Source organism: Oxyura jamaicensis, chromosome 6 (genome assembly GCF_011077185.1).
Source record: "Oxyura jamaicensis isolate SHBP4307 breed ruddy duck chromosome 6, BPBGC_Ojam_1.0, whole genome shotgun sequence".
Lineage (NCBI taxonomy): Eukaryota > Metazoa > Chordata > Aves > Anseriformes > Anatidae > Oxyura > Oxyura jamaicensis.
The window spans coordinates 16,176,333-16,203,269 of NC_048898.1; the positions used below are offsets into that span (position 1 = coordinate 16,176,333).

At 42.4% G+C, this 26,937-nt stretch overlaps 1 protein-coding gene across 3 annotated transcripts in view; it reads left to right on the forward strand.

The window, feature by feature from the left end:
* Positions 1-26,937, forward strand: part of SORBS1 (sorbin and SH3 domain containing 1) — a 163,853-nt gene that overhangs the window by 58,806 nt on the left and 78,110 nt on the right. For all 3 annotated transcript variants that reach the window (XM_035330503.1, XM_035330502.1, XM_035330504.1), the window contains one exon: positions 22,244-22,349. The gene's annotated coding sequence lies outside the window, so the exon portion shown is untranslated. The remainder of the gene's footprint in view (positions 1-22,243; positions 22,350-26,937) is intronic.

The window sequence follows — 26,937 nt, forward strand, 5'->3', positions numbered from 1 at the left end:
AAAAATACTGTAGCTCTTGGCAGGCACTATAATATTTGGCAGGAAGTTTGTCTGCAGATAACACACAAGACTACTACTTTAAATGTTGGTTTCTTTTTTTCTTTGGTAAGATCAAAAGGTTTCCCACAGTTTTTGGCATAATTTCTATTTGAACTGTTTGGGGCACATTGTGTGTAATTAAGTTTAGGGACTTGTCCAAAACCTCAGATTGTCAGCTCCTACTCATAAATGGTAACTCATCTATCACATCTTCAGTAGCAAGGGGGAGCAGGCTGTCTCAGAGCCATTTAAAATGCTTTGCTTTCATATTTGCCAAGTTCTTTTATTCTCTGTAGGTTTTAATGACTCAGACTCTGAAGTCTCTTCCATACATGGTTAAAGTGTAACTGCTGCTTGGAGGTGGAGGGGGAGGATGGAGGGAACAACTTACTAAACTGATAGCTTTAAACAAACTTGGGTGGTTTTCTCAAAACAGCGTTTTGATCCCCTCAAAGTCAGATGTGTGCGTTCACATAGGGGGCATCTCCGTCTTAGCTTCCAGCATGACCAATGGAAGTAGGTCCACATACGGTGAATGCCATGTATTTGCATACAAGACTAGCCAGCTTCAATCCTCTATCCAGGCCTATCTGAGCAAGGAGCCTTTTCTGAGGTGGTATTTCTTCCTTCAGCCTTTCTGCCTTCATCCATCTCTTACTCACACGCTAACGAAATGACTTCACCACCGCCATCTTCTAACAATGCACGTCTTAGTGCAGACAGCACTTGGGAGCAGGTCAGTAATGGATGGTCGGCAGAACTGTCAGGTCACGTCTTGCATCTGTTTCTATTTAAAAAAAATCCTCCAACATAATTTAAAATGTTGTGTGACTTACTGAGCCCTCTTCAAAGCAAGAAGTGTATTCAGGTGGGCTGGTTTGCAGTATTGCTTGCTTGTGTCAGACAGAGTTGTCATATTCTTCTCTGTTGCAAGCCTGTTGTGTCACATTGGTCAAACTATCTAGCTGTTGTGGGTAGGGATTTCAGAAGTATATAGAACAGTAAAATCCGTTCCCATTCAAGCTGATGGAGGCCCAATTCTTATTTCCACTAAGGTTTCATTATGCTGTTTGGCAAGGTCAGGATCCTTAAAACTAGGCGTTTTGCTCTGCCAGAGGGGTATAAAGGGACCTCATGCAAATGCAAATCTGGCCCTGGCAATTTTTCCTTTGACTTCAGTGGAAGGAAAATAAAACAAACGCAGCAGATTTCTTAAAAATTTGTTTTATTCTTCTTCATTTCCTGACTGTTAAAATAGGCCTAATAACACATACTTATCTCATACAATTGCAGTAAAGCTAAATTAATGGTGGCACAGCCATCTGAAGTTGTCTGGTGCTATGTGAGTGTCAACTAGCAACACCAACTTGAGCTAATTTGTCTGCTAATCAGTGAAGTGTATATGGTATTTTTTTGTCTCCTTTAGAAACATTCCCAAATTCAAGCCATTTAGTTTTATGGAGAAAAACAAAGTATTGATTATGCATTGGAGAACCCAAGGCGTGGTATGGACTTGTGATGTGGAGGGTTTCTGTCCTGTGCTAACCATGCTGCAGGTCACAAGACTGTTATTGGAAGCCAATTTCTTTCTGTCGTAACGCTATAACAATCCATCATTTGCGCATGGCATTTTGTAACATATCCTTGCTAAAGTTCACAAAGATACGAGGATCACTGTCTTCTAAATGCCACGAGTATTTTGCAGACAGATAATAAAGCATTTTGTTACTGAAATGAACTGCCTTTTCTTTTCCCGTTGACATTCTGAAGCTCAAATTAATACCACGCCCTGTAGCTCAGGATAACATTGCTCAATTTGTATTGAAGTGCTAACAGTAAATAAAAAATGTATTTTAGGGTGTTCTTGTTATGTGATCTTGTTGCATGAGCAGTTGTTAGGTAATTTAAGAAACCACTATATTAAGTGTTGATTTAATATGAACACAGATTGCCATACTAACCAGATGCCTGCAAACCCTGTGATTGCGAGAAAAATCCTTGGTTACATGAGTACTTGCTTTGCTGTTGGTGAAATCATTCATGAAAAGGCTGTTTGCATATGATGGTGCATCCTAAATACAGAATGCATCATGGTTATTCTGTGGAAGTGGGGGGCTAGTTGAGGTAGAGGGCTTTTGCCTTCCCCTCAAATAAGTGAGTATGGTGCAAAATTGATCATGATCTAAAATCTTACTTCAGGAAACCTCCCATTCCGCTTCTGTTCCTTAGTGCTGTCTCTGGATTTACATGATCAATAATGTACATAAATCTTTCATGGGCTTAATCTGTATTTCCTTTTTCATGCTGGCATACTTAATCCGTTCTGGCAGATCCTGATTATTTCAATGTTGAAAGAGATTATTAAATACAGCTAACAATATTGACTATTTCTGGAATGCAAACTGGCTTACCAATAGAAAAATTAACTGTGGTTTGTGAATATGGGTGTAGTAAAGCAGGCTGGATATGGGTAAATGAGTGCTCTTACAATAACTGTGCAGATAGCTGAGAGGGCTCCTTACCATCTTGGATGTGCAGTGCATGTAAAGCATCTTGTTTCTAAATGCATTATATTTTATCAGCTACAGTATTTTATAACTGATACAGTTCACCAGATCTCCCAGTAAGCCCAATGTGCTGTATCCAGAAACCCCCCCGTGATGAACAGCCATAATTAAGAGTAAGGCTGCAACCAGGGTGTGCATTTCCTCTGAGGAATCTAGACCCAAATCCTGCCTTTAAGGAAAGAGCCCCGACCTCATCTGCATCAGAGCAGGGAGGGGTGCTGGCACTTCTGAGTCTCATTTGAGTACTCAACTGCACAACCTGTGTGGGATCTTCGGGAATGTGAAAGTGTTATGAAAGTGCTGTTTTAATTCTCAAGACTTTCATTAATGAACTGTGGGCATCTGATTAGTGATCTTTAATGTCGCAGGATCCCAAATATTCCATCGTAGGCTGGTCTATATTTTAAGTAGAACCCCATTTACAGTCTGGAATCGACACCTTGTGTGGTTGTGTCCAAACCACATTGCCGTCAAAACACAAACCACAAGTTTAAAACCCACAGTTTGAGGTCTATTACAAGCTGACACAACCTGACTATGTATTTGCTGTTCTTGTAGGAAAAGACAACAGCTGTTTGTCTGTTTCAATGTTTCCTTTTTCTTTTTGTAAAAGGCTAAGTATCTACATGTAGCAGGGAATGAGGGGAGCCCTGCAAAGAGGAGCTGCTGCCTGGGTGCCATGATCTAGGTCTAGCTGGCTGCTGTCATCTCAGCTGTTCCACCTGGGCCTATGACAGAGGGTTTACTGCCGTGCTTGCTACGGTGAGGTAAATCTCTTAAACTGGGTTCCCAGGCTCTCTCCACAGTTAGCAGAGAAAGAACAGCACTGCTGTGGGGTGCTTCATTCCAGCTCGTATGCCTGCTTTAGGACAGGAGCCCTTGTCATTTGCCACTGACTGCAGAGGTAATGGTCTAAAAGGCTGACACTTCGTTAGCTCTCCTGAGGTGAAGTGGATCCTGTCATTAAAGGACTATTTATCCTTTGTGCATGCGGAAATGTCCGTTTTTAGAATCAACAGAATAGTGAATTGTTTTCATTGTTATCTTGAGTGAGGGTTATGTTTTACAGAGTTCATTTGCAAGTCGTACTTTGACAATGCTTTTTGGAGGGGAAGGGGACGCGGATTCCTGCTGCTAAAGAGCACCGAGTGGCTGATCTTGTAGGGAAATAGTAGAGGATTGCAAAGAGATCAGTCAGCAAGATCTAAAACCTCTGGAAAATTAAAAAGCCCGAGAGTTTAAGGCTACAGATGTTTCAGATGTGTGGTATGTTTGGTGGTTATTTAGAGCCAAATGGGACTTTACCTATTTGCCTGTGTGAAGTTGTCAACAAGGAGTAGACAGTTTTGCTCTGAACTTCACATAATTATTGTGAAAACTTATTGTTACAAATTTCTGAGGTCTCTAGTGTTTTGTCACTGCATTACTTTATTCCATGTGGCTTTTAAACTATCCCATAAATATTCTTATTATAGGGAGGGCCATCCTCATGATGCTACGTTAACTAATATTTATATTACACAACATGCTCAGCATCAGCTCTTTTAACTGCTATTGTAAGGTGCTGTGCACATAACACCTTTGCTTAAAGATAATATTAAATGAAAAGTTGCTATACCTTTTATTTTTTTACTTGCCCATCTTAACGGAGTAGCGGGGAGAAACTCTTCAGGTTTACCTACTTGTCTTTGTGTTCAGTAAATACATTGCAGGCTGAAAAGGAAAAACTGCAGATCTGTGTGAAGACAAAAACTGAATGCTTGCAATGTGAGGGGAGCTCAGTTCTAGCAAAGAACAGAAGTATCTGGAGGAAGTTAGGGACAAAGTTGAATCTGTCTAGCAAAGTGCGATGGTATTTGCTTGTTTTTTTGCTGCCTCAGAAGCCATCTGCAACTGCAGTTTTATACATGCCTAAAGTTACAGTAATACATAATTCTGATTTGTGATACTGATCATGTGCATAGAGTTAAATAGCTGCAGGAGTATATTCTAGTTCTGTGGGTTTTTTTGAAACGTGGACCTGCTGGAATCCAAGCTCCACCAGGGATTCCTTAACAAACATTGCGTGGAGAGATCCAGGTTTTTGTTTTGGCACGGGGGCTGGCATACTGTTTGTTTTCCTTCAGTCAGGGGTGGGAGAAAATAGATGCAATATGATACTGTCTGTGCATGTCTTCTCTTTTTGGATTGATGGAAGAAAAAAAGGACTAGTTTGACTGCCAAACACACTGAATTCCTTTAGTCACAGGCCTTGTGCACCATGGGCAGAAGCAATGTCAAATCCCACTTTTCAGACAGCAACGTCTGCCTCGCTCTGACATGACCCAAGCTGTTTCCTGGTGGCGCAGGTTTGGATAGAAGTTGCTGTCATGCATGTGCGGTGAGCTCCTCTTCACAAGGCACTGGGCAGCTAATCTGGGGGAGACTTCTGTTTGCTTCTGGACCGCTTTCAAAATAGTGTTCTAGTGGGAAGCTTACCACAGCAGCTCTCTTTGGAGTCATCCAACTCTTGTTATGCTGTTTACATGCTTCTCTAGGCACAATTGTGGAGTGAGTGTGACTGTTGAAGGGTGTCAACACTTCGTTGTACAAGCTTATTAATTAACTCTTAATATCTTGATTGTAGACATGAATTCCCAAATCACACTGGTTATTTAGAGAAACAGCGTGGAGAGGGCTTGCCCTTTTATTAAGGATTCCCTTTGTGGTTTGGGAGTCTATTGGCAACTGATTACACTGTATACTCAGTTCATGTGGCTGCTTGTGACTTCCTTGGGGACTTCAGAAAAGTCACATACTGCCTGTGCTCCAATTTCTGCATCAGTGGAGTGGGAGCAGCACTTGCATAGTCATAGTAACAGGGACTTCTTAGAGTTACTTTGAAGTTAAGATGACATGCTATAGAAATGCATCTTTTCTTTTTTCTGACTAAGAGGCAGCATTACCATTCCCTTCGTGGTTCTTGATATGAAGAGTATGCCAGGGCTTTTGTACCTATAGCAGTTCTCTTACTGACTCACAGGACAAGTTCTTGCTATTGGTAACAGCATAGTTTCCATTTGTCATGACAGACTATTTCTAAGCTTTGCTCATAATTTAGGACTGGCTTATGTCACTTTGTTTCTGTAGATGCTTTCATCAGAAACTAAATCCAGATGCAGTGGGTTGGCAGTAGATCAGGTTGAACTACCCAAGGTTTTGCTGAGACTAAATAAGGCTTAAATATTTTTGTTCTGTTTCCTCTTCACCTTACTTATCATGCTGGCATTGAGAGAAGCATGTCTGCTTTCCTGAGTGTTGATCACCCTTCTACATAGTAAGTGCTGTTAGCGATGTTTAAAATACAAGTGACTATTGATGCGAGAGAGACGGGGATTTGAATTGCCAACCCTCCTTGCTTTGGCAAACCTATTAAGATGTCAAGTAGCTTGTATGGTGGACAGGGTTGGGAGACCTGCAGTAGCACAGCCCTGACATTTGGAGCTGGCAGCCAGCCCTGAAGGTAACAGTGCACTCAGTCTGTTCTCACAGTGGTTCTCCTAATAGGTCTATATCTGGTAAGATGCTGCTGCTGGCAATTTGCATGGCAATTCAGACTAATTGCTAACAGCATTGTCACCTGCCACTATTTGTAATCAAATACTACCTCTCTGCATCTCTGGGTAATTACTGTGTGTTACAAGATGTGCTATAACATACCACATTCAGTAAAAAGCATTGTTTTAACTTTTGCCTTCTGCTTCCTGAAAAGCATTGGTGGAAGCCAACTTTCTGCAAGATGTGGCTACCTCCAGCCCACAGGAGATATCCTTAGTTTCCTGTGCATGAGAGCAGGGGGTGAGGGATGGCTTACACCCAGAAGAGGGTGTGTGACAATACCGCTTTAGGGGCACTGATAGCCCAAAAGCCCTCATGTTAAGGCAGTTTGATACTGTTATTCTTTCAGAATAAAAGCCTCAATCTCCAACCCCTCAAACTTCAGTCTTAGAGCAAAAGAAAGTTTTGTTCTGATTCCTAGCAGTTGAGTCAGTGAAACAGCATGACTTGGCACCTAGTTATAGAAGAGGTTGGGGAAGGCTGTTGCTTGCCAAATATGCAAAGCGTTTCTCTGATTTACTTCAGCTAAGATGTGAAATACATCCCACTCAGTCTGGGCAAAGGAGGAACCCTGGGGCTAGCAAAGTGCAGGGATTTGAATAGCAAATAGAGATCGAAAAAAGCTGGGGACCCCCAAGGAGTTGCCTTGTCTCCCGCCTGCTGGAGGCCAGCCTGTGGTCATGAGAGCACTATCTCTGAACTAAAGCCCTAGAACAGCTCTGTAATGTGATGCAGAGTAAAGATGAGGTTCATCATGAGATGAGAGTTCAGGCTTCTCTTGCCGAAGAGCCCCTGTAGTGCTTTGTTCAAAGGCAGATGCTATTGGAACTTCCTGCTGCAGTTAGGGCTTGTTGCTACTTTCCTGTTGGTAGGAAAATCTCTAATTTGTGATACAATTTAGTTATGCATAAGGATAAAATGCCAACTGTTCTGGTCTTGTTTTCTTAAAGCTATTACAGGAAACATCTCAAACACTGCAAGTTAATTAACTGCAGACACTACTTAGTTACCACTATTAAATCTGTCTTATCTATATATGGACTTCTGCGTTCTGAAAGCTGTAAGTTAGAATTTGTCCTTTTACTTATCTTAGGCTTCCTGAATACTTACACATGAATTATGCAAATAGCAAGGAGAATAAAAGAAGCCAGTATATATCCAAATTTGGTTTACAGAAGTTACTGAAGTAGAATTTCTTAGTATTTCAGAATAGTCATCTTCCAGGAAACACACATACCAGTGACTTCAGCAAAGCAGTCTTCTATGGAAGATCTCATCCTGTACCATTGAGATAATTCACTTTATGTAGTCTAAACTGCATTAGAACATGTTTAGTCACTGACCTCTTCACTGAGCGCATGTAGCATTCCTCTTTCCTTGTTCCTACATGACAATACTCTGATAGCAAAACAAGAGGGGATTAATTTGTACAAGAAGTTAGGCCCACATGAAATGTATGACTGGTATGCTGTGACAGAAGTACGTGTACTGTGAATGTAAGTTACGGAAAAACTGCACCTTCTGGGTGTTGATGACTCCACCTCCCTCTTTCTTTAGAAAAAAAAAAAGCAGGATCCTAGTGCATGGATCTGTGCTGACATGAGCTTGGTAAAGTCGGTCATGGCTCTTGCTTCATCTCAACAGATCTATTTTCCCTTCATCAGCTCCCTCTCTTTTTATGGGTCCTGTTATAATAAAGATGGCACTCTTTGTTTCTTTCATGTGGAGCTCAAGAATTCATTTACATACAGGTGCCTAATTTTTTTCTGCTACAATGGAGCCTTAGGTATCTGCTTCACCTAGAAATCAGTAAATGTTTTGCCATAGAGTTTGTAAGTGCAGTCCTGAACTTAAATGATTTATCCTAATTGCATCATCAGCAAACCCAAGAGGTGTTGTAAGTGCTGCCTCGAGGGGGCTGTGAAAAGTGATGGGCCGGGCTCAGGAGTTCTTCTGGTATGGAGGTGACTGGGGTGAAGAGAAAGCTTTATGAACAGTCTCTGTCTACTGAGCTATTTCCATGGCATGGATGTACCTCGGTGGTCAAGGTAGTGCATAGTGCTTTGAACTGTTAAAGAGTCTCCTTGGACCTGTTTTGTGGAGTCCTGGCTGGAAGGAAAATGAGAACAAAACCAAACAAAATTTTGAAGTGTCTGTCTTAATAAAATGTGGGAAAGTGGGAGAAAAACTTTCTTAACTACTGTGAAAGCTTGGTCAGCTTCTCTTGGCACATGATACAGCTGGAAGTTCCTATACCATATGTGAGCCATGGAGAGTTTAGAATAAATAGTTCTCCTTCTAAGGTCAGAATGCGTTTCAGAAGTGAAATATGTTAGCCATGAGCACACATTGCAAATAAATATAACAGTTGAACAGAGTCACCTTCACTGTTCTCAGGCCCTGTGGATTTTAGCAGCTGAGTATCAAAAAAATGAGTCTGTAATGCTGGCTGCTGCTATTGATCTCTGGAATGGGAATATCTTCCTAACTCATTCCAATCCGTCATGCTGGAGCACCTCTGTTTGCCCTGATTACAGGGAAATGTGGTGGAACAATGCTGGCTAACGCTTGCTGGGGTCAGAAGTACAAGGCAGTGGAAGTTCCCAAGATCCTGGCAGTTTAGCTAATGGACATCGCATGTCTCGTGGTTTGCTAACTAAACAGATGTTCACTTACAAAAAGAAAAGTGAGTACCTTGCTCTTTTTAGGACAAAACCAATAATGTTTGAACAACTTGTTGAAAATACTTTGGCCAAGTGTCGTTATAACTAGCCCAGTTGTGTTATAATAAAGTCAAGCTCTCTATTATCTAAATGGATGGGAAGGAAAAAGGTATTTGTCATCACGTTATGGGCTAGATATGAAGCAGTTGAGTTACGGATCTTCTGAAACGGGCTGCTTTTACTGTGAAGTCATATTCAAAAGGTCTGTCAGCCCCTGCTATTCGAATAAAATTGTCTGCTTGGGCCAAAGCATTCTCTGCTTTTGAATGAATGGCCAGGCTCTGGTTATCAGTCCCTTGGCTACATCAAGCAAGTTATAGGGGAGTGTTTGCCAATTTCACTGCCTTTGTTAAAGGAGCATAGGTAGGATTGATGATAGATGAGTGAAGGGGATGAGAAGAGAATTTATCCTTTTTCTGTTGGTATACTTGTTTCTGCACAGCACTGATGTGGTCTAGCTTGTGAAGTTCCACGAAGCCAAAATAGTAAAATGTGAAGAAGTGGATGACAGTCTGCACGAACTCTGGCATAGGGTTAGTGCAGAATTCATCCAACCAAGATGTGGTCTCATAAATGGCAGCACTGTCTCAGACTGAAAATGTTGGCTTGGATTGAATGTATAAACATCTGCAAAGCCATCAGTAAGAGTAGTAGAACTTTACACAGCGCTGAATAAGAAACAAGCTGAGTTTGATCTGGATGTTTGATGTCAGAAAAGTTAGGCTTGCATGTACTTCTTGGATTTCAACACATTTTTCTATTTTTAAAACATGAAAATGGAACAATTTCATTTCAGAACCATTTTGCAAATCACAAGATTACTGGATAACTTTCTCATAGCCCTGCAAACGGTATCCTTGGTCCCTTTTTAAATTCTGCGACCATATTTGACTGTTTTGTCCGAGCTATCCTAGACATCTGTTGCGTTTGTCAAGCACGTAGTTTTGTTGTCTCTTGGCTCCAATGTGTAATCTGGCATATCTTTTGTCTCTGACTTTTTTTAAATGATAAATCTGAAAAGTTTATAGTTCTTTTGAGTATTTGTGAGGTGTCCTCATCTCTCAGATATTTAATGACCATATTAGGGAACCTCTGAAAGCCCAGAGAACCTAGTTTATAGGATTAGTTCTGAAAGTTTAGCGTGCTTAGAGAATTTGAAAAACAACTTAACGGCTTGCATCTTATGCAAAGCTGTAAACGAGAGGAATCAAAGAATCATGTTGGCTGATTCACCAACATGAGGACTTTATCTCACAGGAAATACAAGAAATGTCTAGTTAATCACGTTAATGGGTAGCAACTATTCTGACAAGTGACCTCTTGGAACAGGTACAAAGGTATGTACATCATGCTGTTCTTTCACTGTTCCAAGTGACACCCCTAAAATGCTGGGGACCACTGTCATGGTGCAGAATGAGAAAGTTATAACCACAACACCCATGCTTTCTTGTAGACAGAGAAATTCTGTGATGTGTTCTGCACTACCTGAGAAGGTATGCTCTATTCTTAATTGGATTACCACTGTCTCCCATCCCATGGGATATTTAGCTATGAAATGTGTCTGCCTATGCATTTTGACAGAATCTCAATGCATAGAAGCACCTTGGATGGACAAACAAGATTGTCATGGTTAATTCATTACAATACAGATCAAAATCCATTGGATTTTTAAAACGTATACCAGGATTTTCTATGCAATTTTCATTTTTTTTTCTTCTGAGCCTTTAATACATCTTTCAAACTTATTTTCTGTAGCCACAAAGGTGGCCGAGGTTGTTACACATTCATGTGTTTTTTAAAAGTGGAAATTAAGAAGGCAAGGACAAGAAAAAAAATCTCCCTGTAAGAATGGAGGTATCTACTCTGCAAGGTGGTGGTGCCATTACTGTGCTCCTCTGCCGTGGAAGTACAACGATCACTTTTGCAGGAAGTGCAGGTAGTTGTCAGCTCTGGAGGATGGTGCTGACAGCTTGGACCTTCAAAAGTGATAAACAGGGCCTCTACCAGGAGCTAAGTCTTCAGGAATGTGTGAAGTAAAGTGTGCCTAGGCCTTGTGTATATTTACATTAGAAATACCTATGTGAACACTTAATTGATTTCACCCGGAGACCTGGAGCGCAGTGCTAAGGCTGCTATGTAGCAGCCAGCTCAGGGCTCATGTACATCAATGCATTGTGTGGAATAGACATTCCCAGAACACTTTTTATTTAGTTGAAATTTAAGATTCCTGGTTGCTGAATGAATTACAGCGGCTCAGATCTTACAGAAAAAAAAACATCTATCGTAAGAATTGTAGTTCAAACACAAGAGTTGGCGTGACTGGGCCTTTTGTATTTGATTCACATCCTACTGTCAGCTTCTTACTGTGCTTTGACATCACAGGGAGGAAAAAAACCCTGGGAAAAAGTGTACAAATTCTGTTTTGTGCCCATTGTGATGTAAACTGTGGAAGGAGTTCGACCCAAGGGGAGCTACTGCTTAGACTCTTATGCTGGCTTTTCACAGAGCTAGATATGCTCTTGTGTTTCTCAAGTCAAAGCTAAGCAAGGCGTGTTCTCCTGGCATCAGAAGAAAAGGACAGAGCTTCCTGCCATACATTCATAGAAGACAGATGGGAAAGCAACATCCCCTGTTAAATTTAACTCTCCCCTTTCTTGAGCTTTTGGAGTTACTGGATATGTTAGACCTCAGTGCAAAGAGACTGAAGAAAACCTCTGACTTTATCCAGGTTTGCTCTTTTTTTGGTGATGTCTGGCACCTGGCAGGATGTAGCAGCAATCTGAGGCACTTTCTGCTCTGTGCTTATGCATGGGAGAATGATGGAGTTTAACTGGAGGGTTCCTAAATCCAGCACAGCTGGCAGCACCAGCATCATCCTGCCCTTAGAGCAGTCATGCAATGATCAAAGGGAAGCGGTGGTTCCTGAGAAATGCCACCAAGTATTTCAACAATTATTCTACTTGGCATAATTTCAACTTCTTATTTTGGCACTCCCCTCCCTTGTCCTCTGATTCTGTACGTCTTTGCGTTAAAATAGGATCTGTGTTTCCCAAGAGAGAGTGGTCAGAGCATGCTGTGAAGTCATGTGCTCTAACTTTGTCATACTGACACTTTAAATATTCTTGAATCATCATGGGGATTACCCCCTGCCCCAAATTAAGGGATTTTGCTTAAAGAATCATGAGGGGTTTTTGTTTGTCATGAAAGAATATATGTTAAAATAACTTTAATTTGCCTCCTGGTTCCTGATCCATTCTGGTTGTTCAAGTCTTTCTCTTCATCATGTTAGTAACTTACTGTGTTTGTTTTGGGGAGTTATTTTTTCTAAGTATTTTATTTGGGAGCTGAGATTCTTGTGAAATCTTTTTCCATCAGGTGAGGCTTTGAGAATATCACACATTGTAAGATCTGACAACACCACGCTAGATGTGCGGTGCTCAGAGGTGTATCAAACTGGGAGATGGCACTTTGTGCTGTGCCCATTCTTAAGTGAGGGATTTTATAAGGTTTAGAGCAGATCATAACTTCTTACAGGCAATTCTGGACAGGTTCAAGCTTAGAGAATTCCCAAGGATATTCTTTAGTTAAAGACTGGATGTCAGAGCTATGTGAGAAGACTTGAGTATTTTTTGCAACAACGCCTTGGAACTAGTTCAGCTGCTAAACAGGGGAAGCTAAAAATCTGGACTGGTATTTTAGCACCAGGGCATTGTTGGAGACAGTGGTTTTTCAAGCCAGTTTACAATAAATGAATCTCTGTCCAAGTCTGCATGCTTTGGTGGTCTGAGTATGAAGACCAAAGATGGAGTGTTTTGGTCTTCATCTTCATTCGTAGCAGCAGACTGAGTCATTGCTGGGACAGATTCTAGGGGGAGAAAGGCTGTTGATCTAAAGTAAGCAACTTGCTGCAGTGCTTGTTAGCTTTCCAGCTTGCTGGAGGAGTAGAAATAGCAGTTGCTGTACCAGACTTTTGCTGTAGGCTTTCTTCTTGGCAATCGAAAATTGCCAATTGGCAATCGAAAATTCTTCAGAAGAACTTGAATCAGTGTTCCCTCAGAGTCTGAGCGCCCATCTCACACAAGACAATCTAAAAGCCAAAAAGGAATTTTACATCCTTTTTAATTCTGACTATGACTTGGAAAATGCATGCTCTGCTTGAAGGTGCAAATACAGGATGGCAAATGGAATAGGGAGCGATGCATTTGAGCTGATTACTTGTGTAACTCACGTAGCTCTCCCAGCTGTAGGTATTATTTATGCTAATAAAATTGTCTAATCCTTTTTGAAAGCCAGTACAACTCTACTATTCCCTCCTTGCCTTTAGTAATAAATTCCTCAGACTGATTTTATGCTGCTTTATTATAATTTTAATAAAAGAATATCAATTACACTTACTGCCTTTCTATAGCATGAAACAGGATAAATCAGCACATTCCAATCTTGCTTCACAATTATTCATTGCTTCACTTGTAGCCTGAAATCAATCAGCTTTTCTTCTTTGCTTCCATCTTTTCCAGCTAAATATTCCTCTAATCTTTCATTATAACCTCAATGTATGTTTGCTGCTTTTGGTCTCTCGAGCATTAATTTGACTCAGCTGTCTAACCTTTTGAGGTTCCCTGCTATTTTTTAATTATATACTGGTTAGCAAGGTAGGTTTTCTGGGTAGCTGCTCTGAAAGTCTGCCTGGTCCTGGAGCACTGCGAATCTCAGCCCAGGGAGTGATGTGGTCCTGAGGAGTTCAACAGCTTCCAGGTACCTGCTCTGGGGCTGCTCAGCCTTTGATGTAGCAAGCCTACTTTTTCCATTCCTCACTTCCTGTGCTTGAAATGAGCAGAAATTCTCTTAAAACATGTCTGTGGTGCAGCAGGGAGCTCCACAGTCCAGCAACAATCATAGCATCCTTGAAACCCCTTCCTGCATTTCCCCCTTCAGTATCCTGTAGCAGTACCTTGCACTATGTAGTAGCTGTAACACAGTGTGCTCTGAGAGCAGCTCTTGAATCGCTTTTTAAATTCCTTGAAAGGCTTCTTAGCAGATGTTTCTTATTGAGTTGTTTTCACTCATTGTAAGGGTGCCTTGCAATTAGTGTAACCGCAATCGTACCTGATGTCACTTTGCCAGCTACTTTGTCACTTGCCGTGTTCAAGCATAAGATGCAGAGTTGGCAGGGAATCTCCCGAGAATCTTTCACATAGCAATTACAATGAATTTTCTTTTCTGTTCTATATAACAACATCAAAACTGTATGAAGTTTAAAGAAATATGGAAACGTGAATTTATTCTTTAGAACAGGAAGCTTTTTTTCTGTATTCCTGGTATAGACCCTTAGCATTTGTTCTTTGGTTTGTCAGGAGCAGATCATGTTTTAGACTCAGGATCTGAGTCTAATATCTCAATTAGGAGAGCAACAAAGAGAAAAATATCCCTATTTACTAAGTCTCTGCAAAGGTTAGGCAGATATATGAACAGATGTGTGCAAAGGTGTATAAGCATGTGCACAGTTGAATGGAAGAAAGGAATGAGGCTTGCTGCAGTAAGACACAGTTGTGGTTTTGTTCCAACATGGAACTCGTATAGAGAAGAAGCAGAGGGGTGTTTCTATCAGTTACACAGTTCTTGGATGGTATAGTTGTACTGGCTTCTCTGTGAGTGGATAATGACCCTGTGCAGTGCACTTTTCTCTTTTCCAAATGTTCGTCTTCTCGGTTTCTCAAATGACTGGAAGCCTTTTACTGATTTTTGAGAAGCATCCTCGGTTTGATGTATATTTTATACAGTGACCTCATACTGGCAGAAAAAATGATTTCAGGACACCTTCAATCTACCCTTAAATAAAAGGAGGATGTTTCCAAATCACTGCAGTCTATTTGTATCCCTCTGGGAATACTTGAACTGAAAGAGAATCACTATGACCCTAGTGGTTATTGATCTCCACAGAGTAGGTTCTACTATTCATGGAAGAATTCAACTGCTTTACACCAAAATACAGAGGACAGAGGGTATGATCGTCTTTCTCTTGGTGTTTGCACAGCAGCACCAAATTGTAACAGTTGTTTCTGTCTGGCCTCTTGTGATTTCATTTGCAGGCAATGCAGTCACTGAATTAGATCCGACAGATTCTGCTCTGGCAACAAGACATCTGCCTGACATGCCCCATTGCTCCTGCAATCCATAGCAGAGCCCTCCCTATGCCGTTCCACTGCTGTATTTCTCATTTCCATCTGTTTGTCATTCCATTGTTCCTTGAATCGTGGAGAGACTGCTATTGCTTTTGAGATGTGTCATAAGCTTGTTGTAGGCATTTTCTTTCCTTTAATAGCCCCCTTTGCCAAGCAGTGCAGTTGAAGATACAGTAAGGGAAACTGACAACTTACTCCAGCTGTTCTGCTCAAGCAAATGCCAGTGGCTCTCCTGCGTGTCTCTCTGCTCTCGGTCCGCATTGATTTTCTGTTTTTCTTGGCAGAAATTCTGAGGCCCATTATTACAGCCACTTAAAATTAAGGGGGCCTCTTCTCTTGAAGTGTTAGAACAAGAGAGGTTTTACCATTATGAGGATGAGGAAAATAAGTGCTTGTACTTTAAAGGATTATTGATATGAAATCTAAGGCCAAGAAACTTATTCCTGTTCTGAATTCTGTATGCTTCATCTTTTCTGTGTTCATTGAGATAAAATTCATTACCACAGTTGTTAGCTATGAAAAATTATATTCACCATGGAGTTAACTCATGCAGTTGCGTTTAAAATCCCAGCTTTATTTACAGCCACTTAATGTTTCTGTCAACCAGTGAACAGATTTTGTACCCTAGGCCTTAAAGTGATTTGCAGGAAGGTCAGGTAGATATAGAAATAGTGTCTTTCTTGCACGGTGTTGTTGAGATGCAAAGGGAGGCTGTGGGAGCGAAAGGCTCCTGCTTTTCCTGGGGATGCCGGATGCTGGCTGAGGCCGCAGTGCAAGTGCAGCGGTGTGAGTGCATCCGTGTATGGCTCCTGCACCCCAGAGCTGTGACTACTGCCCCTCCCCAAGTAGAAATACCTCTCTTCCTTATGGCTGATCTTATGGTGTGCCCCACAGAGCTGTGGGTGGAGAATCAGTCTGACTGCAGCATTTTCATCCTTGGCACCCAGCCCCTTGTGAGCGGTGTTGCACATGGTGAAGAAGGCATTTGCTGCTTTCTCTTTTCTGCTGTTGCTTCCTCCCCAGTCCCCCTCTCCCAGGCAATATTACTGTCTCAGCTGTTTTGAACCAAGAATGGTGAGCTTGACCTCAGAGATTTTGTTGTGTTTTTTTTTTCTTCCCCACTCTCCCTGGTATGTACTGACTATTGAGTCTTAGAGCACTGTAATCAACGCCATGCCCAGAGGCCAAGTCACTGTGTATTTGACCCTTTGCCTTGGTCACTGACCCACATTTCATTCAAACGCATTAGTAAATAGTAGCACTTCTTATGTCTTTAAAATCCCTGTAACAGACGGGAAGATTAGAACTGGAGGTATCTCCTATCTTGGGGCCCAGGCTGCCTGCCAGCTCTACTTCTTGAGGAGCAAGTGTTTAGTTTGAGAAAGAACAGTGTGACTCATTCTCCTCCTTGACATGCTTTAGTACATGTAATGAGTGGTGATTTACATGAGGATGCACTGGGGCTCTGCTGGAGCTGACTGAACTTGGGACACTTTAATCTTACATGTGGAAAGAGGAAATGAGTTAATCTGCAGTTAAATATAGAGGTGCTGAAAGAGGTGGGAGTGGGAGGGGGTGATTCTAATCTCATGTAGGTTGGGGTCAGGCAAGAGTAACCTCTGTATCTGGATGGTATTACTCTGCAGTAAGTCATACGTCGCCTCTGTGGAGCTGACAATATTAGCTAATGGAAAACGGAGACAAAGTGAGAATGCGCCCTGAGCTCTGGTGTTGCTGCGATACTGTTCTTTCAGTTCAATCTCTACATGGTGCTGACACTTTTTCTCTTTCAAGAGGTAACCACTGAATTACAGGGGTAGGCAACTGCATGTTGCTAAAATTGTATCTCGAGGACTGAATTTGAGAAAAGCTGATACACAGCCTTAGTTCTCTGTGACTATCATAAAAATGTACCATGACTTTACTCCTTTATTTTGCAGTGCATGTCTTTCTGATCATTCCTGTCCTCAGTATTGAGCTGGGGATGCAGAAGACTCAAGAAAGCAGGGTTGTAGGCACATGAGTTTGTTCTCTTGTTCTGATGTGGTTTCCTGATCAATGGAAAGTTCCTTCAAAGACAATGGTGTATCTGCTCTGTAGATATCCCCTTCCCTTCTCCCTTTGTGTGCAAATGGGGTCTTAAACTCTGCGTTAGACTGAGCTGCCACTGTTATTCTCTACATCCAGCTTCCTGCATATGCATTTGTTGGGAAGGCTGTGTTATTGGACATGTTACTGGTGTATATTAGCTGTTCTGAGCAATTTTTCTCTACAAGGCCTACCTAAAAGACTGCCATGCCTGAGCAGAGAAGGGTCTTATGTACTGAGCTGGTACTACTGCCTGCACCACTGGGGAAGAGGTGAAATGGATCTTGCTGACTCACTTGGGTGAGTAAAAGCAGGGCCTCAGACATGGGCTGAACAAACCTGAGAGGAATTCCAGTGGCAGCTAAGTGTTGCTGCTTCTGAGAAGGCTTGAGCTACTGTGCTATGTGCCCACAGTGTTTCTTCAGTACAGTTGAATCCCAAGTAGTCCGTGTAAGGAATTTGTGTTTGGAGATCACATACTATATAGGGCACGTTTGCTGAGCAGTAGGTGAGCGAAGCTACTGGTTTACATAAGCTCTCTGAGGTGAAAGGTCCATCAGTTAGAGGAGTTCAGTTTCATTTTGGAGAAAATCTAAGACAGCTTTTAGAGATCAAGATCTGTCCTGGAATGTACTTGTGCCTCTTCTGTTGACCTCACTGGGAATCATATGCTTTTGCAGGGTTTGGCCGTGCATGCAGATTCATAATAATATTGCTGTTCTTTTTACTCTTCCTTTTGGCCCAAAGCAATTTCCTGTGAGTCATTCAGTCGATAGACCCTGAACACTGGTCATCTGATATGGACTGGCCTTACATCCATGAGCAGTCCATATAGATGACATACAGCTTGGTAAAATCTAACAAATTATCCAAAAGTTAATAGCCAATAACGTTGGAGATGGCTTGTCAATAACAGGCTGATTCAGTCCTAATTATGACTAGCTAAAATGTTTCCAGAATCTCATCTTTGCTGCCTTAGCTAAGGACAGCATTTTTGTTGGATGTGACTTACGAAACTAGAACTCGCATGATGGAGTGGCACAGATAAGATGCTTTTAAAAGATGCATTGATAGCTGTTCTTGTCTGAACCACCAGTCTTATGACTTCCGGAGTTGAAGAACGTGACCATATGAGACCAAGGACAAAAGTAGTTGCTCTGGTTGAAGATGTTATCCTCGTCTTCCCTTCCATGCTCCTGCGTGTTGCTATATAGGCTCACAGCGTTACCAGCTGCACAGCGCACGTGAGCAAAGTCTGCCAACCTCCAGCTGATGGGATGGTGGCAGGCACCTTGTGATGGAAACACCTTCAGTCTCTCTAGCTAGGCCCAAAAGTTGGGTGTCTGCTTCCAGCGTTGGAAGCAGTATGGACTAGTGAAAAGCATTGTGCTTGGAGTCAGTTTCTTCCTGGCACTGATCCTGGTGTTATGTGATCGGGGTCAAATCACTCCTCATCTATGCGTGTTTCCCCTTCATCCGTCTTGTCCGTTTAGATTCCTTGGAAAATGGACTGCCTGTTCTTATGTTGGACAATGGCAAAATAAAAATATTGTTATCCTGCTAATCTTAACAACTTTAAGCAGCTCTTTTCCGAAATGGCTGTAGAAATGGCCTTTAAATCTGAGTATTGTTTTTTCTTTCCAAACCTTTGCTTTTCCATTGCAAAGCTGGCCCCACGCTGATGTGTTTGATTGTTTTCATTGCCATTGTACTTGCTTTGATTTTGCAGCTCAGTGCACAAAGCACAGGGCCCTGTACAAACAACTTGATGAAGTCAAGCAGGGTCAACCCCTTTCTCTTTTTACCTTGGAAACAATGTAGAACTCCTGAGTTTCTTTTGCTTGGCACCTCCAGTTCTTGAGCTCGAGGCTCTGTGTGTCTGCTGCGCCTCCTGTCGTGTTCAGGTGTGAGATCACTTGGACAGTGTTTTTCCATTGCTGCCTAGGAGGGGACAGGAAGCTGTGCTGTCTGCTTGGTGGTTGCAGGGGCTCAAGCTGTGAAGAATGGAAAATCAATGGATAGCAGTGTGCTGAGCAGGTGTCCATGTCTACAGTGGATCAGGTGTTACCTGGGCTCACATAGGCTTGTCTTGCTGGGTCATGTTGGCCGCCGTTTGGGATACTTTTCTCTTGTTTCTCACCTCTCCTTTCTGCTTTTGGCAATGTTCCTTTCTCCATGGAGATGTGGTTTGAGTGAGCGTGGCCTGTGGCCAGCTCTTTTAAGAAGTGCCAGGTTACTGGTTGTTGATCTGAGGAGGGAAAAAGAGCTGGACAGTTTGATTTTGCGCTACCATGGTATCGTCAGGCATTGATTGTTATCAGCCCTCAGCACGAATAGAGCAGCCTCGAGAAACACTTGTAAAACTGTGTACCTTGCTAGTTTTGTACTTGCTGCTCATTCGCATCTTGTTCCTGCTATCCCCTTCCTATGTCTTGTGAAGTGCCCCCTAATCCAGTCTGGGTACTGGGACTGGCTGAGGTTGTATGGCAGTGTGCCATATGCAGCAGTGATTTATTGAATTAAGGTCCGAATGTTGTAAACATGAGGGGTGTTTAGACTTCACCGTTAGTGTTGGATTTTTTTCCTCTCCTCAGTTTGTTTGATTTCAGCATTCCCCTGTTATGTGGTTGCATACACCCAAAGTGCCTGGGTGGGAGCCCTGGTGTGGTTACGTGCTCCTGTGTGCTGATTTTTGTGGCTGGCCCAGTGGCTCAGTCGCTGTTGGAGGGCCTGGCAGCTGCTCACTCAAGATCTGTCAAGTAGCTTTTGCACTATTCAGTGTGGTCTTCCAGCAGACTCCTTCAGTAGACTTTTCTGTTACAGCAGAGATCAAATTCTAACAGCACATAACACAAGAACATGGCTGGAATCTAACAAAATTAAAATGTTAAAATTCATCTCTGCACTGTTGGTTCACTGGCAGGAAAGAGCTTTGTCACTAGTTCTAGTGGGTGTAGAATTTGTCCAAGCTGAATCTTCTTGTCAATCTTAAATTGACTTTTACCCCCAAAAAAATTCCTATGGTTCTTCAGTAGCCAATGTGAGGCTTATTTCCAAGGGGGAGCTTTGAATTCTGAGCCGTCTCTTCAAGATGGGCACAGAACTGGCCACAATCTGTGTCTGTGTTCCTGTGTCTTCCTGTGCTCTGTGGCTGTGTGCCAAGCGGGAGCCTTCTCCAGAGCAGCTCTCAGCATCAGAGGAGATCCTATCAGTTGCTTTTCGTACCACTAATTCTCTCCTCCCCCTCTCCACCTAGCTGCTAGTCCTTGTGATGAGCAACACATTCTCTCCTTTGGGCAGCTTTTGGTAGCTGGGACTCAGGCCAGCTTCAGACTTCAGCCAACTCACAAGGACAGGTCAGGTTGGGAGAGCAAGCAAACAGTAGTTTGTGCCAGCGTGGCAGCTCCTTGTCTCCCAGCAAAACCAGACTTGACCTTGCGACAAGAGTGTTAACTCTTGATGCGTTCTCCAGACAGCTTGATAGGAAGCTGTCTTCCCAGTACTGTTAAGCAATCCTTTCAAGTGTGCTGCTGAATGTAGGGAGATATTTGGGTACTTTCATCTATTCCTTTTTACCTCTTGGAGATGGAGAAATTACTAAACTCTCCTGGACAGAAAACTGATTTGTTTCATCTTGTGAATTCCCAGAACTATTCCAGTTCTATTGGAAAACTGTCCTGATTCTTCTAGGCTCATTGTTTGGGATGTCAGTGGTTCCTTAAAGAATTCCTGAGTGTTTTTTTTTGTTGTTATTACTGACACTCTGAGCGTGTTTTGAGATGGCTCCCAAATAAGATTCCTGCTAGTCTCTGAGTTCTTACCTCTGACCATCACCGTCTGTTTTCCCTGCACTGTGTTCATGTACAACCTGTACTTACACGAGCACATCCAACCTGTGACGTTGGCTGACAGGCTGGTGTCATACCAGGCCCTTGGAGGTTCTGGACCTGCATTGCTTGTCCAAGGAAACGTGACTCCACTGCCCTCAGAGCTTGGTTAAAGCACACATGGGGATTTCCTTAGTCATCTGATGTGGACAGGTAACTTGTCTCCAAGTTCTTTATAAAATTATTGTGTACAGGTGAGTGTCAAGAAGGCAGTGTGGGAGAAAGGCTGAATTGCCCACTGGAGAACCCCTCTTTCGTTGATGCAGAAGAAGCATAGGGAGACTATCAGAGTAGTTCAATGCGATAAATGACATGATTAAAGTTGAGTGGTGTCAATATTTACCTTATAAATAGACCTGCAAAAACAGCATACTAAAGCCAGGCTGCTGTTAATGTTATTGAGTGAAACAATAAAGCTGCACAGCCATCTATCAAATCAGTCAAATCTAACCATTTAGATTTAATACTGGACTGGAGTTAAATTGTCACATTTAGTAACCATCAACACACTAAAAGGGAATTTTTCCTCTGCAAATTCAGCCTCTAGCTGTATACCCTAACCAAAGAATTCAGTCTGAAGAGAAACTGATGTGTGTTGCTTAGTGCCTCTCCCCTTCTTTCTGAGGGTTTTTGCTCCTTGCCGCAGGGAGTTCCCATCTCCCAAATGTTGCTACCCCAACTCCCAGCCCAGGCTCTGTATCCAACAAGCCTATTCATGCATCAAGGATAGCTGAATAAGATGTGTATTCACTTCTTTGCATTTTCTGAACAAGTATATTAAATCAAGCTGATATCAGCAGTGATTTACATCCGTAAATAGACTGTAGGTTGTGGGGAGGCGTGAGTATTTGTGCTATTCAGCTGTCCTTGCTGTTTGGGGGGATGTCCAGCAGAAAGGCAGGAAAAGGGATGTGGTTTCAGCCTTCCCTGGAGACAACCCAAAACATCAGTTCTCACATAGGGGATGCTGTGATGTGAATCTGGGCAGCCTGCTGTTTATGCTAACTATGCTTCCTGCATGGTGAGTAGAGGGATTTTTTTTTCCTAAAAGTGATGCTCTTTCTGTGAACAGCTGATTGCTTTGGTACAGACATCTCTGTAGTTTTGTTGAGCAGCCGGACCAGTGGCACTCATCTTTTCTCCCCATTTACCTTTTGTAGGTATGTGCTGTAACAGAACGGTTGCATGTGAAGAGAAGCTGGAGTGGAAGTCACTGGCAGAAGATTCAGTCCTTCTCAACTGGATCTGAAGAGTTCGCTGACTGTGGTGAGTATCCTGAAGGGAAACGGACGGAGCACATCACTTAGAGACCTAATCCCGACCTGGGGCCCCAAAATTGTATCTATCTCTTTCTCTTTTTCACTTTAGCAGTGAAAGTTTTTCTTCCTAGTTAGAGCCTACTTGGGTTGTGCAGCAGAAAGCTATGTGTTTGTCAGAGCACCACTGTATTATTTGGGGTTTACTGTAGGTGACTAATCAAAAGTTCCAGTGCTTGAAAAAGGATCAAGCTCCAAGTGCTGTTTTGTGGTGACTCCTGGATGTATTTGATCTTTGGAACTACAATGTTTTATCTAATTTACTTACTGTATTTTTGGATATGTTCTCAGATATGTTCCTCACTTGTTACTGCATTTGTGATATCCTTTGTTGTTACCAGCATCAAAATAAACAGATATTTTGTAACTTAGTCTAGTTCAAGAACATATGGTGGTGGTTATATTTTGGGATTGCAGTGAGGGTTAGGATTTCAGGTAGGGACTAAAGTTCAACAATTGACTTTGAATAAGCTACGAATCCAGGCTTAGTACTAGTGCTTGCCTGCAAGCTTTGTTTGTCTTGGCTACCAGGCATTGAATTAGAGAACAGGTTTGGGTTACAGCAGTAGTGAGCTAGATTTGTTGCCTCTGCTCTCAGAGACCACTGGTTTAAGTTGAAGTGGATATCAGGATGTGTAACATGACTTGGTGTAGATTTGGAGCAGACAGGAGCTTTAGGCCTGGGATCAGGGCATGGGGCAAATTTTGGAGTTGATGTTAGATGAAGTCAGGTCTCCAGGGAGCTACTGGGCTAGATTTAGGGTTGCTGCAGACAGGACAGCTACAAATACTGATGATTTTGCTTTCTTTAGAGGAGATAGTATGGGGTCTTTAGTACCATCTGGTCTAAGATTAAGTCCTGGATTGTAAGAGGCTTGATAGTGCTGAGATAAGATTTGATATTTTTACTTACCTGAAGTGAGAGTGCCTCCTCCTTTGAAAGCTCTGCATTGAAAAAGTTCTAGACAAGATCAAGGCTGAACATTGCATGTCAAGCTCTTGAGACCATTTTTCCCCTTGTTGACTCTGGATCCTGTTTGTAGCCAAAGCAGCAGTTACTGAAGACTGAATCTTTAGCATCCAAGAAACAGCAAATACAACTTCTTTGTGCTACTTATTTTTTCCTTTCTAAAGAGGCTGAAATTATCAGGGGAGCAGTCTCTCTCTCCTGTCTCTACCCTTCCCTTTTCTCTGTACAGGTGCTCTAGTGATCTCAGACTTCAGCTTGGTATGATCATCTTGACTCCTTCCCCACATAACCCTGTACCTGATACTTGTCTCTGTGCCGGAGTTGCATACATAGTGACCCTATGATTCTCACGAGTTGCTCATCCCTCTTCTTCAGTCTGACTTTCTTCCTTCTTCCAGAAGCTTATGGGAATGCAGGAGAGTACACATACACCGTGCTAGTTTGCATTTCTTGTTTTTTAAGATCTAATTAGGGCACTGTATTGTTTCTTTACCATGACCTGCAACCTAGGAGAACACAGTGGGTAAATCCTGATCGTATCTTTTGCTGTCATATGTGGAGGAGCAAGGTGTGGAAAATGCTACTAAGCAACTCTGAGGCTACACTAGATGTTGATTCTCTTCTTTCTCTCAAAAAAGAGTGAAACTAGCTGTTAAAACATTAAGTGCATGCAGAGAACAGTTGCAGAGAATGCTAAAGGGCTGCTGTTCTCACTGGTGGCTGGATTTCCCAGGGCTTGCAGGTCAGTAGCTGCTGCCTTACTCAGTTCCTTAATTTGTTGCTTCAAGTGAAAGCTGAAGGTTATTCAGGATGCTGTGAAGTGCAAAAAGACCCATTTCCACTACTTCACCTTACTGTCTCTTAGAGGAAGATGTTGCACAAACCATTTTGGCTACAGGCAGCTGATCACACCAGCTCTACCTGTGTTGCACTACCAAAAGGGGTTTAAACAGTGCCATGCTGCACCAGAAACCAGAGCAGTAAGAGTGAGTTTGTACAAAGTAGGAAAATGGCATTTTCACTTTTTCCATTGAACTTCTGGGAACAGATGGAGAGCTGATGAAGCAGAGATGCTGGAAGGGACAGTGTTACAAATGTTTTCCTTAATGTCTTCCCAGTTTGCTCATAGACTTGTAGCTCTTGCTTATAAAGTACGGGGTAGTTAGTGTAGGACATGGGAATTTAAATGCTCTAAAACTCTCCTGTTGAGCAGTGTTTTTTGGGCTAAGGGACTTTTGATACAAAGGGTTGTGGGAACAGCAACATCTGCCTTGATAGGCAACATCTTTGTTTACTCCAGTCCAAGCTTCCACGGGCGAAGGGCGACTTTCTGCATAGAGATAATGACCCAGGAATGTCTTGACTGAGCCCTGTACTGGTGCTAATAGGCCAGTCCTGCCTTTCTAAATAGCCTTTTTGTTGTTGTTTTTTAAATCTCTTTAGAAGCCAAGAAAGAATCTAATCAGAGCCCAGCAGTGCACTCAACAGCAGTCATTATCATTACTTAGTCATCCAGTCGCTGTTTCTCTGCTCTGACAAGAAACACTGGAGCAGTGGAGAGGGCATGGGGGAAGATTAGTTTTTTCTCTTAGGCTTGAACCTCTTCATGGACACTTTCCTCTCAATAAGCATATTCAGGTGTTCCCCTTAGAGGACAGATAAAAGTTCACTGATGCCTTCAAAGCATTATGTGGCAGCCAGTTTGTGAGAGGAATCAATGAGATGGGGTTGTTAAACCTTTAACTCCAAAAGGCAGTGACTTGCTGTGAACTGTGAAATCTGATTACCCTCTCAGTAGCTTTCATCGTTACAAATGTAACTGGTTAATAATTCCAGCCAGCTGGCCAAGTTAGAGTCAAATGCAAATTTCTCTTCAGCCTGGTGTTTTGGGCTGGATCTCTGTTAATGACATTCAATAAGTGCAGTGGGCAGAGCTGCTGGGACTGAATGCACAGGCTTCTCTACTGGAAAACATGTTGCCTCTTTTGGCTGTATGGGGGAAGATTAGTTCCTGGAGAACAGAGAACCAGCTGGGGGTAGTCTGATTTGATATTCACTTGTCTGTAGCTAGGGTGCAGAGAAGATGCACTGTAGGAAAATACTGAGATGGGTAGACAGCACAGTCTTGGTTTTCTTTGATGCTTCTGCTAGTTTCTTTCTTTACTGTTCTCCTACCTCTCCTTTTTTACCCTGGACCAACATATCAAATCATTGTTGTTCAAATAGCCAGTAATCTCATCTGCTGGCCTGGGGACTGTGCCAAATATCTGAGTATTTTGAGTCTACAAAAAAAGGTAAGAGGATTTTACAAAAAAAAAGCTTACTCGCATGTAATGTAGGAGATGATTTTCTCCTGATTGTACCTTAATGTTAATTCAAGCTCTACAGCACAAAGGTTAATAACACTGGTAAATATCTAGTGCTATTACACAGCTTTTAATATTGCCTGGGTTGTATTCTGTTACTTTCACAGCCAACAGTACCTTTCATTAAATGTGGTGCTGTTTGGGTTAGTAAGGACTGGGGAGTCTGGACACTGGTTAGCGAAGCTTACTTTTAAGAAGCATCATCAATTGTTTTCTGTAGTAGGGGATCAGAGCCTGCATTCTTCTGCCACACACTCCAGTGATCACTGAGCCTAATCCATAAATCACAGTGTGCAAGTTTTGCTTCCACTTTGCCTGAGTGTAAGTGGCAACGTTGGGTACAGAGGGCTGGGGATGCTGATGTGCAGTTGAGGGCGTGTTTCCTTGGTTCTATGGTGTAACTACCATTAATTTCCTTAGGATTTGGATAAGCATAGCTGAGTCCTAAGTTTTTTCTCCTGCAGTGTTGTATTTATCAGGCCCTTCATTATAAAATATTGTTTGGACTGAGATCAGTAACTATTCAAGGTAGATGGGCAAGGTTGTACTTTTATGCGTGAGAGTTTAAATAGGCTAGCAGCTCAGTGGGATCTGGGAGAAACTGCTGCTAGGAGGCTGCTCAACAGCTGATCACTCCCTGCTTGTGTCAGTGTGAGTCAGTGCTTCCGAAGTCTGAGTCCTCAGTTCAGCAGGAGCCATGCCTCTCTCTACAAGCTCCCTTAAGATGCTGCAGACCTCAGATCCTGATCAACTGTGACCCTACCAGTTAGTATTTCCAGCCGTTTTAAATAGGCTTATGACATGTCCCTTATCTCCAACTGCCAGAACACTTAAACAGTTCTTCAGTCCAGCAAGGAAGCTGAATTATGCCTTTTTATTTTGGCTGTAAGAAACAATATTCTAGCTGTTGCTCTACACACTTAGCTGGCTACTTGCTTTCACCATATTGATACACAGGTTACTGTTACCAGGGCCTCTTGTAGCTCTTAATTTCTGCCTTGCAAATTAGTTCCTACTAGCAGATTACATTCCTGTCTTGGGTTCCTAAAAGGCCTGTACACATCATTGCAAGGAGTCTTGCTCAGTCTCTGGTGACTGTCTGAACCCCTTTGTGCCACACAGATCAGCTCCAAGTGCTTCCTGAGTCCTTGTGCAGTTGCACAGAGCTGCCTGGCGGGCTGCAGGGGCTGCTGGCTGCAGTG